The sequence below is a fragment of the Triticum dicoccoides genome, chromosome 1B (genome assembly GCF_002162155.2).
Source record: "Triticum dicoccoides isolate Atlit2015 ecotype Zavitan chromosome 1B, WEW_v2.0, whole genome shotgun sequence".
NCBI classification, from domain to species: Eukaryota; Viridiplantae; Streptophyta; class Magnoliopsida; order Poales; family Poaceae; genus Triticum; species Triticum dicoccoides.
This window is the reverse complement of record NC_041381.1, coordinates 430,494,612-430,511,373: the sequence shown is the minus strand read 5'-3', so window position 1 is coordinate 430,511,373 and position 16,762 is coordinate 430,494,612.

Sequence of the window (16,762 nt, the reverse complement as noted above, 5' to 3'; positions counted from 1 at the left end):
CAAAAAAAAAAGACACATCCGTGACATTTTGGGCCGAACGAAATTTTTTTTTGTCATACATATGATACTTCTATGATGATAATTGTGACAAAACCCGGTATCATCATAGATGTAGTGGGCTCCTACTTCTATGATAAAAAATCATGACAGAAAATGGGCTTTTCGTCCTGGGCGGGCCGGAGACGCACCTGCATGACATTCTTGGGGCCGTCCATGACGGAAAAAACCATGGTAGAAGCGGGGCGAGGAAAATTTCGAGGAGTTCCCAACTACGGTGGGCGTTGATATGGATTTCGACCAGGATAAAATAAAATGCATAAACCAAATAAAATATAAATGCAAAATGGCAAAAATCCGTTTAATAATGAAAGGAGACAATTTAAAAATAATCGATCGTTCAAAGCAAGGGCTGATGAAAATCATGGTATCGATGAAACAAATAAATGCTCATCAAGTTTTATCCTAACAAAAGTATAGAGGACACATGGCTCGCCTGCATATATACGCCGTCACCGACGGCGGAATTCTAATTTTTAAATAAATTTAAATTGTTGTGATAGGCAGTGTTGATATTGCCAAAATATTGAATCATCGAGTAAATGCGAACATTATTCCAATAATATTAGACGCATATAAAAGAAAAATGCCCCGTGAGACGACATATTAAAAAATGTCAGACAATTATTGAATTATTGGCAAACACCGATATTGCTAACAATGAAAAGGGACAATAAATAAATATGAGAAAACAAATAATACTCATCAAGTTTTTGTCCTAAGGAAATTTCATCGACGATAGAATTTCAATGTTAACATAAAATCAAATTATCATGACCGGTGCCAATGTCGCCAAAATATTATTCCACAGAATAAATGTGAGCATGTCATTCTACGACCTCTAATGAAATATTGGTGCAATGCTTGAATAAAAATGTGTCACACACCATGGTAGAATTATCAATGAAATAATATATTCTCATATCTTTGTCTCATGCACGTTAAGAAAATTAGCCTTAATCAGGCCCAGCCCACTTTGAAAATATCTACGTACGTGTGCATGCATGTGTAGCCACATCCATCGGCCAATCACGCACATAAGTAAATGGGTTAGCGACGTTGCCGGTCAATTAGCGATTAAACAAATAGAAAAAAAGAAAGAAGCAACCCACGCTCCCATCATCCCACGTTCACGATCGGTGGATGTGAGCACGCAGGCATCCAGCCTCAGCGCTCCACTCCTCCTATAAATACTCCCTGCTCATTAGTTTGGAGTTTCGGTTCAGATACTCCTTGGTTCTCTGGTTTGCTTCCCTTCTCTCTAGTAGCAATATTCTACTACATATCATACTATACACAAAAGCACACCGTGAGAAAAGGAAGCAAGGAGCAGGGGGAAGAACCTTGGTTGGTTCCAAGGAGGAAGAAAGGTGAGATATGATGCTACTCTCATGCCCGGTTCGGAGCAAGGAGTCCTCACTACTCATCCACGAAATCTTGTCCTTAGTTCCGACCGTTTGGTTCGGATCAAGGAGATCTCTCCCTTACTCATGAATTCTTGTCCTTAGTCCATATTGGTTCGAATCAAGGTTTCCTTTCTCCCTCACCCATGAAATAGTGTCTTTAGTTTCGGCCATTTTGGTTTGGATCAAGGAATACATATGCATGAAATCACACCTTAGGTTTGGCCTTTTGGTTCGGATCAAGGAATATGCACATCATGAAATTATACCCTTAGGTTCGGCCTTTTTGGTTCGGATCAAGGAATATATACTTCATTAAATCATGCCCTTAGGTTCGGCCTTTTTTGTTCGGATCGAGGATTTTACATACTTCATGAAATCAAGGAGTAGCATATTTTTCATATAGAAATCTTATCCTTTGTTTTGGCCATTTGGTTCGAATCAAGGATGCATATTTTTCTTCACGCGGACATGTCATGTCTAGGGGACATATAAAATGCTCTAAGCATGGGTTCTTTCATGTGAATTCCATGACATGAGCCACAAAAAATTTCTAAAATACTCACAAGGCACATTTCGTGCATGGGTTCTTTCTCGTGAATTCCATGGCACGATGCATAAAATGACTAAAATTAAACTATGACATGATATGGGTTTTCACTCATGCATTCCATGGAGTGATCCACGGAATGAATTAAATGCAAATTATGATGCTATGCCATGGGTCCCTTGATGAATCCCGTGGCAAAAGTCATAAAGTAAAAAAAATGCAAACAACACTATGACATAGGTTCTTTCATGGATCCCATGGCATAGTAAAAATTGTATTATGGTGTGGGATCTTTCAAACGAATTCCACGGCATAAATCATCAACCAAACAAAACAGAAATTATGCTCTAAGCATGGGTTCTTCAAAGGAATTCCATGACACGAGTTATAAATATTGAAAATACATGCATACACCATATGCGTCAAAACACGGGCCCAAAACAGGCCTGGCCAAAATCAACCTTCATTTACACCATAACATAAATGAGGTCGAGCACGAACAAAATATGTTGCATGCATGTAAAGAAACATATGACATCATATCAAACATAATGTCACTGAAGAAAACTTACGCGGATAAACTTCAAGTTCCCCTAGGCCGGAGTTCACCGTCGACTGCGAGGAGGATTCCCTTTATTTGATTTTTCTTGTAGCATATTGTAATAGGAATGTGTTTCAATTCTATGTAATAGGATAGTTGGAATTCTTAATCAGGGGTTTTCTCTTCAGAGATGTAATTAACAGAATCTCTACTATCTAAAAGAAACGTAGTGTTCCGTTTCCCCTCTTACGTACCCCCTCTTCGTCCAACCCCTTCGTGCGACCCTCCCTCCTCCCCTCCAGCGATTTTCTTTTCTTCCTCCACCGGTTTTCTCCTCACTGGTTTTCTCCCTGCCGATATTCTTTTCTCCCTTCAATCAGACTCTATCTTTGGTAAACAAATAATTCACATAAGGTAACCAAGCGCAATCAATCCAAACACAATCAATTCATGCATGGCAATCAATTCATTCATGACAATGATTAATCTCCTTCCTTATTTCAGTCCCACGGTGATCAATCTACTTCCTTCTTTCAATCACTTCCTTTCTTCAATCACCATGGTTTACCTGGCGCCAATCTCTACTATCAAAAAGAAACATAACATTCCCTCTTCCATTACTTTCCCCTTTTCGTCCATCCCTCCCAGTACGATATTCCCATCCCTGCAGCAATTTTCCTCCCCCTCCACCGGGTTTTCCCCTCCTGGTTTTCAATTTATAATTGTTTCCATCTGGCTGGACAAACTCATTCATTTTTTGCTAACACAATTAATTCACGTATGGTAATGAATCTGTTACTATTTGGTAACGCATAATGTAATCAATTAATGCATGGTATTCAGTCTCTATTTGGTAACGCAACAAACTCACCAGCAGCAAAAAATCATGGACGCAATAAACGCAAATAGGCAATCAATTCATGCATGATCACAGAAAAAATCGTGACTCAACCCTGTGAGCCTCCTATCAGATTTGATTCTGTTTTTTTACGTCGCCCGTCTTTCCCTCTACCTGTCTCTCCCGTCTCACCCACGACGTCGTGTCTCTCGACCAAACCTTGTTCCCTCCCTCTTATCGTTTCTTCTCTTGCAGCAGAATGCGTCTTTCCCTCTACTTATCGGCAGCGGTCCTAAGTGGCATCGAAGCAGAGTGATGCCTTCGTTTCCAGTGTGAGAATCTTATCTAGGGCTTGAAGATTTTTGGGATGCTCTCCTTACCACTCTGGAAGTTACGTCGCCACTAGCATTTTGTTGCTATCGTGGGTCATTGGACCTTTTTGTGCCCAACGTATTCTTCCTTGGAGCACCTCCCGTAATTCAGATCATAACTTTTGAATAATAATATGATTAGTTAAGCGACGCTCTAAACTGTTTTGCCCCCACACCCGGTTATTATGTGTGCATGTTTATCCTTTTGAGATTGCGACCCATTAATTGATTCTTCTTTTTATGTTCTTCAAATAGCATGTTTTTTTAACTGAGAGGACATTTTAATGATGGATAAGTTTATCTCGACCTGCACTACTTAGGTCTTGTATTCGTGTGTTTTGTTGCGGGGCTCGTTTTTGTGTATATGACCATGCATCCATCTATCCCTTGTCTATACCTTGTGCAATCTCCGTGATGATAACTCAATGCCATGCTGCCATTGTGTCAGAGATATAGAGAGAGAGTGGACGAAGGGTCTAGGGAGAGAGAGTATACATGGGTGTAACTAAGAGAGAGAGATATTCATGGGAGACAAATATTCTCACGAGAGTAAATGAAAGAGAGAAAGAGAGAGAGATTTACACCGGTGTAACTAAGAGAGAGAGATTTATGGGAGACGAATATTTTCACGGGAGTAAATGAGAGAGAGAGAGAGAGAGAGAGAGAGAGAGAGAGAGAGAGAGAGAGAGAGAGAGAGAGATGTTTTAACCGAAGTATTTGAGAGCGAGAGATTTTCACGGTAGAGATTTTTTTGAGATGCTCTCATGGGACGAACTACTTATGCATAGAAAGGTTGTTGTAATAATAGTTGCATAGTATTGTTTCTCAGGTTTGTTATAGCCATATACGTAGGGATATTCTGATATGACAATTCACTATATTTTTGTATAATATGGTCGAAAACTATTGATTTTCTGCCACAATGCTATGGTGGCGGTTTCTTCTACGATATATCGGTTCCGCCCCCATGGCAATATTAAAAACTACATATCCCCGTTGCAACGCACGGGCAATTTCCTAATTTATATATAAATGTAAGAGTTCTGGAAATAATGTACCTGCAATGTTTGATCTTCCTTTTATTGTATGCATTTACGCATTTAAATATATTCATTCTGTATGAATGACGTGGACGCGTGTTCTCACGCCCGCCATTTTTCCCGTCATCAGGTTCTGGCACACCCGGTGGGACCTATTTCTCCCCTCATCTTTGAATTCCAACATAGGATTGCAAACGTATGAATTTCAAAATATACTCAAAGTAAACTAATCTATAGATTTCTTTGTTCGAAGGTATGGAGGGTCAAGTACCGCATTCGGTGAAACTCCGCATTGGAGACTTTTGGCTTGATGTACCCATTGGTCCATGTGCGACTTCCACAAATCAGCATTTTGGTACTATGATTGCATCACCAACTGAAGATGACCAAGGTTTGGAAGTATTCTCTCCACTCAAGTTTGGGGGAAATATGAGGGTAGACAAAGAAGGAAAGGGGAAGACAATGGGCAAACTCCACTATGAGCAACCTATGAATGGGGGCAATACCATGATTATATTTCCCTCCTCGTTGTTTCTGCATGGAAGGATGTTAAAGGTTCAGAATAAAGTTCAAGTTGATGCTTCAGATCCTATTCTTTCACTGGCCGATAAATCCATTGGAGAATTCTCTAAGACGGTTCTCAAGTTTCCCCTTGAATGCAAGAAAAAGCACCGTAATTCCCATGGCTATGAAACATGTCATGTGAACCCAACATCAACATTGTCAAGTCCCTTTTCCTCATCAACACCCCTTGCAGATGATTCTTCTCAGACTTCGTTGGAGTCAGTGTGCCATCAACCTCGGTGAAGAAATGTTCGCCATGTCAACCTTCACAATATTAAGGTCGGAAAAGTATGTGTCCAATTCCCCAAGAGTGTGGACAACAATCATCCGGACCGCCTTTTTTATATCAGCAAGGGTGGTATAAGAGTTCATACTACGGTGACTAGAAACCCTTCAACAGTTGTTGCCTCCATCATGTTCATCTGGAAAAAGTATCTTAACCATGACAAGTGCCGTGTTTGTCGGCCTTGACTATGAATACACTAGATATGTCCACAGCAAAGAGCGTAAGAAGCTTCCGCTTGAGCAACAAGTTGCTCTCTCCAATCAAGAGCCACAACGCGTTGCTGTCTTGCAGCTTTGTGTGGGCAAGCATTGTCTAATTTACCAGCTATACCAGGCTCAGGCCAATAATTTTATCCCTCCACTTCTCCGCCGCTTCCTTGACAATGACAAAGTTGAATTCACGGGTGCCGCCATTGCAATGACATCGAAAAACTCAAGTTCTATAACTTGGGTATCAGAAAACCTGTCGATATGCAGGGATTGGGTATCAAGGTTCATAATCAAAAAACTGGCAACTTGGCCTCATTGGAGAAGCTAGCAAAGAAGGTTGCAAACATAAGTCTTAACAAGGACAAAAGCATCACTGTTAGTCGGTGGGAGAAGTCCAACCTGGACCATGACCAGATCAAGTATGCATGCTTGGATGCCTATGCGAGCTTCAAGGTTTATAGGCAACATTCCAACATAACTGGTTATCTTAGAACTCGTTGAAAGGTTTGTTCCTAGGTGAAATATGTAAGGAAAGGTTGTTTAGTCTTTATCAAAGAAAAAAAGATGTACACGACTGTCGTTTCTTTATGTTATGGTTATGCTTATTTCATTGGATGCATTTTTCATATGATGATGTAAGGAAACGAATGTTCTGGTATCATCAAAAAAAAATCCTTGTAGGAGACGAGTGAAATCTGGATAGAAATGATACAGATTTCGCACCAATGCTTGCAATACAAACATTGCCACATTAGTTGTCACTATGCACTTAATTTAGGTGTTGTAAAAGAAATCAACGAACATACTCCAATACCACATGAGTATAAATTGTGGCACAAAAGAAAATACTCCAATGACCTACGAGTATAAGCTGTGATGCAAAAAAAATGTCAAGCGACTCCATACCCTCAAGAGTATAAACTGGGGCACACAAAAAAATACTCCACTGACTTATGAGTATAAACTGTGATGACAAAGGAAATATCGTCAAGCGTACTCCATACCCTCAAGAGTATAAACTGGGGCACATAAAATGTCACTCCAAAAGCTTACGAGTATAAACTGTGTGATATAAAAGAAAGCAAATATATGCTCCAAAACCTCATGATTATAAATTGGGTCATAAAAAGAAATATTACTCCAACAACTTATGAGTCTAAACTGTGATCTAGAAAAAAAATATTACTCCATACCCTCAAGAGTATAAACTGGGGCACACAAAAGAAAAACTCCAATAAACTTACGAGTCTAAATTGTGATAGAAAAAAACATATTACTCCATACCCTCAAGAGTATAAACTGGGGAACATAAAATGTTACTCCAAAATCTTAAGAGTATAAATTGTGCTGCAACAAATCAACGAAAATTAAATATTCATCAAAAATTAAATATTCGTCAAAAATTTGAAGTTCAAACATGTGCATCTAGGAGTAAATACTCCAAAGATCAAATTAAATAACCATATGTCTAAAAGTGCTGGAATGCTTCAAGAGACAAAACTGCAAGCATACGTTGTTCTCTCGAGAAAAAGGTGCAAGAGCAATAATATTCTGCCAAAACTAGCCTCACCGGCTCAAACTGGAAATGCAAGTATGCATAAAAAATCACTATCTTGTCAGCCTACATAATGGTTGATCTGAATTTTAGAAGTGTTTTTGGAAAAAAAGTAGAAGCACTCATAATCAAGTGGCTAAAGCCCACCCGGGAGTACCACCGAAACGGAAAAAGGATCAATTACGCACCGTTGTTTCTTTTAAATGGAAATATGTTGCCAACAAACAATATATTATGTGAAATTGTACAAAGTCAAAGAACAATCAATTTCAAACATATGATCCAACGCTTTATCAACATAAGTTAGATCATTGAAATAACTCTCCAATGCTTCACAAGATAAAAATATAAGCATGGATATTTTATGTATAAAAAGAAGGCTACTCTTTCGCGAGTCTAGCGAGAAACCAGACTAATAGCATCATCTTTAAAAAAGTCACGGGAATTAACAAAAAATAATAGTCAATAAATATGATCAACTTGAAAAATACATACAAAAGGGAGATGCCATTAAAATATGGTGGTAAATCAAGAGCATTCTGACAGGGGCACCATCATTCAAGAATGCTACATGTGAAGCATATATCCAATGGCACATAGGGAAAAATGCACGCTCAATATCTAGTGCCAAAAAAAAGTTTGCTCCCAACAGGTTAGCAATAAATCCAACCTTTCCATATCATAAAATGTTGGGGGCAAACCCATCAAAATCATATAATGTGTGTGTGTGTGTGTCAATGCGCACGCTTCCGAATTTCTCAACGAAAAAGTAGTCGATGAGCTCATACCATGATCTTTCATGTGGCATACAAATGGTAAGAGTGCATTGTAGTGCAACCAAATATCAAACCCAATGGCCTTCATGTACATATGGTTATGCCAATTCTCATGCGAAACAAATTCCGCGGGTTGAGGAGCGACTTCTGTTGAGGAGCAGTTCTCTCAATTAAGTGTTTTCTTCCATTAAAAGGAGGAAGAATCTGCAAGCCTTGGAAATATAACACATTTTCGACCAAAGAAAATTATGTATCTTCTTGTGTCACCCTTGAGATAATAAAATAGGTGATTTCCCAGCAAGATAAGGCTCAATATATGGAGACATAGCATGCCAACTGACCGAGGTATGTCAAACCATACCCTCCATATGGTGATTTGACTGCTTCTCCAATCGAATGTTAACATATAGCTCATATAGTTGTCGCGTACCAAGATTCGACACGTAGCAAAGCTATATTCTTTCGACAATTGTTCAAATTTCATCGGAACTAATTGTGTCCTTGGTACAATAAAGTTACAACCATGTTCGATCAAGACTCAGAAAAAAATGCAAGATGTCCTTCTTGGATAATTTGTAACACAAAAAAATATCGCATGTTTCCCCAAATTGGCCTATACAAAGAAAAAGCTGAACAAAATTGCTTTCCAAGTTATTATTAGGTGAAGAGCTCTAAGTCTCGGTGTGACAATTCATAGAGGTTGGCACAATATGGATGTATGTGGATAGTCTCCTACCAAGTGTGGCCTGACACTTACAAGGGGTGTGACCAATCACTTTTGAGGACTTGGCCCTGAAAGCACCGACATAGGAAACCATGAAGAAAAAAGTTGCTCATCGAAATCATTCCATTGAATGACCCATGACTACAAACAGTCAGAGTTACGACTAAAGTGAACAAAAAAACGTACCCCAACATAAATTATTGGCACCATGCAAACACATCGACAGAAAATACTTTGATGTTACGCAAAGTATGATTCGCTAGCCGCATGACTACAAAAGCATGATATGTGTAGCCTTCATATGGAAAATATAAACTCCCAGGCTATACGAGTGGAAACTAGTAGCCAGATGTGGTAAAAAGGAAATATAACACTCCCACGCTATACGAGTATAAACTGGTAGCCATATATGAAGAAAAAGAGATATAATGCTCCAATGCTATATGAGCCTAAACTACGAGCGTCGTGTGAAACTTTGAACGAACATAGAAAATGCTCCAATGCTATATGAGCCTAACTATAAGCATGTTTCAAAAATGTTAAATTTGATCCAACCTTCATGAGTCTCTAAACTCCCAATGTTAAGTTGTACACTCCAAAAAAAGAAAAGGTTCCAAGCTTAAATTGAAATAAAAAATGCACTGTGTACATAGAAAAACTACACAATCACGTATAACTCACATACACTTGACTAAAAGTCGGACGCTTCAAAAAGAAATATTTATTAATAAAAATCATGACCACATATACTCACGGGAAGTGCTTTAAACAAATATGTATAGCCAAGTTTCGAGCTCTAGGTCTGACTCAAAAAAAGAAATTTCTCTTCAAACCCAGACCTTGAGGGGCATATGTTGACATGGATTTCGACCAGGATAAAATAAAATGCATAAACCAAATAAAATATAAATGCAAAATGGCAAAAATCCGTTTAATAATGAAAGGAGACAATTTAAAAATAATCGATCGTTCAAAGCAAGGGCTGATGAAAATCATGGTATCGATGAAACAAATAAATGCTCATCAAGTTTTATCCTAACGAAAGTATAGAGGACACATGGCTCGCCTGCATATACGCCGTCACCGACGGCGGAATTCTAATTTTCAAATAAATTTAAATTGTTGTGATAGGCAATGTTGATATTGCCAAAATATTGAATCATCAAGTAAATGCGAACATTATTCCAATAATATTAGACGCATATAAAAGAAAAATGCCCCGTGAGACGACATATTAAAAAATGTCAGACAATTATTGAATTATTGGCAAACACCGATATTGCTAACAATGAAAAGGGACAATAAATAAATATGAGAAAACAAATAATACTCATCAAGTTTTCTTCCTAAGGAAATTTCATCGACAATAGAATTCCAATGTTAACATAAAATCAAATTATCATGACCGGTGCCAATGTCGCCAAAATATTATTCCACAGAATAAATGTGAGCATGTCATTCTACGACCTCTCGAATGAAATATTGGTGCAATGCTTGAATGAAAATGTGTCACACACCATCGTAGAATTATCAATGAAATAATATATTCTCATATCTCTGTCTCATGCACGTTAGGAAAATTAGCCTTAATCAGGCCCAGCCCACTTTGAAAATATCTACGTATGTGTGCATGCATGTGTAGCCACATCCATCGGCCAATCACGCACATAAGTAAATGGGTTAGCGACGTTGCCGGTCAATTAGCGATTAAACAAATAGAAAAAAAAGAAAGAAGCAACCCACGCTCCCATCATCCCACGTTCCCACGATCGGTGGACGTGAGCACGCAGGCATCCAGCCTCAGCGCTCCACTCCTCCTCCTCCTATAAGTACCCCCTGCTCATTAGTTTGGAGTTTCGGTTCAGATACTCCTTGGTTCTCTGGTCTGCTTCCCTTCTCTCTAGTAGCAATATTCTACTACATATCATACTACACACAAAAGCACACCGTGAGAAAAGGAAGCAAGGAGCAGGGGGAAGAACCTTGGTTGGTTCCAAGGAGGAAGAAAGGTGAGATATGATGCTACTCTCATGCCCTTAGTTTCGGCCATTTGGTTCGGAGCAAGGAGTCCTCACTAGTCATCCACGAAATCTTGTCCTTAGTTCCGGCCGTTTGGTTCGGATCAAGGAGATCTCTCCCTTATTCATGAATTCTTGTCCTTAGTTTCGGCCATATTGGTTCGGATCAAGGTTTCCTTTCTCCCTCACCCATGAAATAGTGTCTTTAGTTTCGGCCATTTTGGTTCGGATGAAGGAATACATATGCATAAAATCACACCTTAGGTTTGGCCTTTTGGTTCGGATCAAGGAATATGCACATCATGAAATTATACCCTTAGGTTCGGCCTTTTTGGTTCGGATCAAGGAATATATACTTCATTAAATCATGCCCTTAGGTTCGGCCTTTTTTGTTCGGATCGAGGATTTTACATACTTCATGAAATCAAGGAGTAGCATATTTTTCATATAGAAATCTTGTCCTTTGTTTCGGCCATTTGGTTCGAATCAAGGATGCATATTTTTCTTCACGCGGACATGTCATGTCTAGGGGACATATAAAATGCTCTAAGCATGGGTTCTTTCATGTGAATTCCATGACATGAGCCACAAAAAATTTCTAAAATACTCACAAGGCACATTTCGTGCATGGGTTCTTTCTCGTGAATTCCATGGCACGATGCATAAAATGACTAAAATTAAACTATGACATGATATGGGTTTTCACTCATGCATTCCATGGAGTGATCCACAGAATGAATGAAATGCAAATTATGATGCTATGCCATGGGTCCCTTGATGAATCCCGTGGCAGAAGTCATAAAGTAAAAAAATGCAAACAACACTATGACATAGGTTCTTTCATGGATCCCATGGCATAGTAAAAATTGTATTATGGCGTGGGTTCTTTCAAACGAATTCCACGGCATAAATCATCAACCAAACAAAACAGAAATTATGCTCTAAGCATGGGTTCTTCAAAGGGATTCCATGACACGAGTTATAAATATTGAAAATACATGCATACGCCCTATGCGTCAAAACACGGGCCCAAAACAGGCCTGGCCAAAATCAACCTTCATTTACACCATAACATAAATGAGGTCGAGCACGAACAAAATATGTTGCATGCATGTAAAGAAACATATGACATCATATCCAACATAATGTCATTGAAGAAAACCTACGCGGATAAACTTCAAGTTCCCCCAGGCCGGAGTTCACCGTCGATCGCGAGGAGGATTCCCTTTATTTGATTTTTCTTGTAGCATATTGTAATAGGAATGTGTTGCAATTCTATGTAATAGGATAGTTGGAATTCTTAATCAGGGGTTTTCTCTTCAGAGATGTAATTAACAGATTTTTTATATAAATGTAAGAGTTCTGGAAATAATGTACCTGCAATGTTTGATTTTCCTTTTATTGTATGCATTTACGCATTTAAATATATTCATTCTGTATCAATGACGTGGACGCGTGTTCTCACGCCCGCCATTTTTCCCGTCATCAGTGGGTGGTCGGGGGCCGAGCGATGTGCGTTTGTCTCGTACACATACGTGCGTGTGTGAGAGGCGTTGGCTCTAACTGAACCCGAGCGAGGCGTTGAGCTCTAACTGAAGCCGAGCGATTGCACTGCAGGCTACGCGTTACTGAACCCGAGCGATCGATTCCTTCGCTACTGCTGCTAACTGAAGCCGATCGATGCTACATCTCTGGATGAACAGTGAGCGTTGCGAGGGGGTTTGGATGAACAATGAGCGGTGGGAGTGGATGAACAGGACCTGTGGCGTTGCCTCTGGATGAACAGGACCCCGATCGATCGAGCCGGTTGGGGCTGGATGAACAGGACCCCGTGGAGGGCTGGATGAACAGGACAACCCCGTGGAGGGCTGGATGAACAGGACAACCCCGTGGAGGGCTGGATGAACAGTAGACGGTGGAGGGGTGGATGAACAGTAGCCCGTGGAGGGGTGGTTGAACAGGAGCCCGTGGAGAGGGGTGGTTGAACAGTAGCTGGTGGAGTAGCGCGCGGTGGAGGCTGGATGAACATGAGCCCGTGGATGAACAGTCGCAGGTAGAGGCTGGAGGAGGTCGACGGTGGATGAACAGTAGCCCGTGGAGGCTGGAGGAGGTCGCGATGAAGATGAACAGTATCCCATGGAGTCCCGTTTTGTGGTACGCCACACCCCTCCCAATGAACAGAACCCCCGTTTCGACCGTAGCGCTCCAACACAAGTCTGTTTCATCCGTTTTGTGATACGCCACACCCCTCCCGATCAACAGGACCCCCGTTTCGACCGTAGGAGATCCGTTTCCTCCGTTTTGCGGTACGCCAGACCCCTCCCGATCAACAGGACCCCATTCCGAACGTGGCCGGTCGAACACAAGGCCGTTTCCTCTATTGTGCGGTACGCCAGGCCTCGTTTCCATCGCCTGTTCCGTCCAAGCTCTCCCGATGAACACGACCACGCATTCCGTTCCGAATCAGCCGGTTGGCTCCCCATGAACACAACGACAACGTTGTTTCTCCGTTCTGACCCAGCCATGTACACGAGCCCTGGCCGTACGTATGCGCGAGTAGGCATTTGAGACCTTGCCCGTATGTACGTATGTGGCTGTATTTTCTTTCTTGCACCCTGGCCGCTGTACGTACGTGTACATGCTACGTGCGCGCCTCTACTACGACACGTACGCGCCTCTACTACGACACGTGCGCGCCTCTACATCGACCAGTATATATGTATGTACACGTTCGCGACCAGAATGACAACGCTACGTACGCTTTGACCAGGTGGGTCCCGACTGTTAGGCACTTCCTTGCCTACGAAGATGTAGCTGGTGGGTCCCAGCAGTCAGGGGGGTGAATCATTTTGATTTTTTTTGCCCAGACGCACTTCCTTGCGTGCGAAGGTGTAGCTGGTGGGTCCTAGTAGTCAGGGGGGAAACGTTTTTTTCGTGAAATACAGTGGCCCATCCGGTGGGTCCCCCCTGTCAGGTGGAGCAATAATTATTTTGCGCGTAATAAGGAGGCACTTCCTTGCGGCCGCCGTGGACCCAGATGTCAGCCTCTCCACGCACAGTACTCTTCCGATGGAAGTCGGTCATTGACCACATTGACCACGCCGCGCCGAGAGCACCACGGCGGTGGACGACGGCGAGGCCTAGGAAGGGGACAACGCGGAGCCGGGGAAGACGCAGCAGTGGATGCCCACGCGAAGAGGAGTATGAGGGTTCACTGGTTCGACTGCGGTGTGAGGCTATCGTCGCCGCAGAATGACATGGGGTGTGGGTGAGTAGAGGGATGGCCTGGCCAGCGGTGGGAGTAGTAGGAGGCGGTGAGGCCTCCGCGGCATCACAGCCGGCCACGGGAGGCAGGAGCATGCGGCACGATCGACACTGCTTTGGACGGCTGGAGCACGAAGACCAGAGGTTGAAGAAGCACTGCGGCCGTTGGATGGACATCGTACGGTCACTGGAGCTAGAATCGTTCATATTGACTAAGTTGACAAAGCCCTCCGTCCCCGTAAACTTAGTAGGCCCACAAGTCAGCCTCCCACCAAGGTGAGTCCCAGCTAGCAGGGGGAGTATTCATTTTGTTGTGCGTAATAAGAAGGCATTTCCGGTGGGTCCGAGCTGACAGCGGGGGGAACGTTTTTTCGCGAAATATAGAGACCCTTTCGGTGGGTCCCAGCTATCAGGTGGAGGAATCATTATTTTGCGTGTAATAAGAAGGCATTTTCCTGTGTGGGCCCCTACTGTCAGCCTCTTCCGATGGCTGTTGTTTGTTGACCATGTTGACCTCGCCTCGTCGAGAGCACAAACGCGATGGACGAGGGTGAGGCCCAGGAAGAGAACCACCCGGAGTCAGCGAAGCCACCGCAGCGGATGCCCACGCTGAGGGGAGAACGAGCGCTGACTGGTCGGCTGCAGGGTGAGGCTGACGTCGCCGGAGGAGGGAGCAGGCAGTCCCGCTGGCGCTGGTTTGGGTGGCTGGAGCAGGAAGATCAGAGATTGAAGAAGCACGGTGGCCGTTGGATGGACATCCAACAGTCACTATTGTGTGTTGACTAAGTTGACAAAGCCTTGCGTACGCGTAAAAAGAATTAGGACAACGTCATCGTCAACCTAGTAGGCCCAGAAGTCAGCCTCCAAATCTGTGGAAAACAGCATACAACCGATTAGCCATTATTTTCAATAATTTACAACTCATTTGCTAATTCTTAAGGATATTTGAAGCCCATATTCTTTTTATTAGCATTACAGACCATATATTCTGGGCACTGCTAAAAATTGAACGAAATTTTGCATATTTCGGTGGGGTCCGAACTCTTTTAATCACGAAATTTCGAGTCACGTTAAAAATAATTTTCAAAAAATTATATCAAAATCAAATTCAAAAAACAATTCTCCGCAAAAAAATGAATGAAATTTAGAATCTTAACTAGCAAGATGCTCGTTCGTTGCACGGAACATGAAGATGCATTTGTATGAGTAGTTTATCTTGTGGGAGAAAAGATGATATTTTAATGTAATTGCCAGTTGGCTTTGATTTTTATAAGAGTAGAGAGTAGAGAAATCCTGAAAAAATGATATTTTAATGAAATTGCCGGTTGGCTTTGGTTTAAAAATTTACGGCCCATTTCTTACAACTTATAGCCCGTTTTCTAGAGAAGCCCATTTCTTACTACTTACATCCCTCCTCGTCTTGAAAGATTTGCAGCCCAGCGGGGCTGAGAAAAGCAAGTAGGCCTCGGTTTTGGTATTCTCCAAAAAAAGAAATGGGCTAGCCAATTTCAAAAGAAAAAAATATATCAACTGGGGGTCATGTGCTTAATAAAAGCGTAAGCGTGGGCTAGACGGGCCACAGCCCCCGCACAGCACGCAGTTGAGCTCCGCCTCTGAAACTAAAAAACAACTGGGCGAGCTACTGAGTCCCTGGTGTTATCCGCTCGTTGTGTAATTTTCTCGTTTATTGACTACATTGACAATGGCATGGAACCTAGTTGTCAAACAATTAGGAGGAAGTATTTTTTTTGGCTTGTAATAACGAGACACCTGCTTGCGAAATGCAATGACCCTGGTGGGTCCATACTGTCAGCCTCTCCACGTACAGTCATCTCCTGATTCCTCTTGGTTGTTGACCATGTTAACAACGCCAGACGACGGCGGGCACAACGAGCTAACCAAGGCGGAGAACGACGGCAAGGCCTCGGACGGGAACGAACAACAGCCATGGGAGATGCGACAGTGTAGTGGCAGGTGGAGGGGAGTACGAGGGCAACAACATGCAAGTCAAGCATACAAATGGTACAAAAAGCTAAAGGATTAATTGTTCATCAAATTTTTAGACAAAACCCAGATTGAACATGACAGTAACATCTAACCTAACCATTCTTTTTTGCAGTCACAAACAAATGGACCGGTCTGATCCATAAAATCAACATCCTGTGCAAAAAAATATATTTTAGGATGTCTACAACTTATTGTAAATAGAAGTCGAGCACGTTTAGAAGCCCATTTGTCCACCTAAAACTTCTTTTTTTGCTGTTGAACATGTTCGTCTGTGAGAAATCTCTTGCTGTAAAAATTAAGCCTCATGGACAATAGTAACCTCGCATTCAACAGGAAGAATGTGACAAAGCTTCTGTTTGCCTGGTTGGATGCATATCGTCCCATCGTTATTGTCCTCAAACGAATGTCATGAGAACTGAGAAAATCCTTGTGCTTATTACGCCAACGATTGGTTATATGTTTTTCTCCATGTGGTTCTGCCTAAGTAGACATGAAGATTGAAAACAGTTAAGGTCTGAAAAAATAGTATGTCGAAAGAACGACAACTGAACAGTTAATT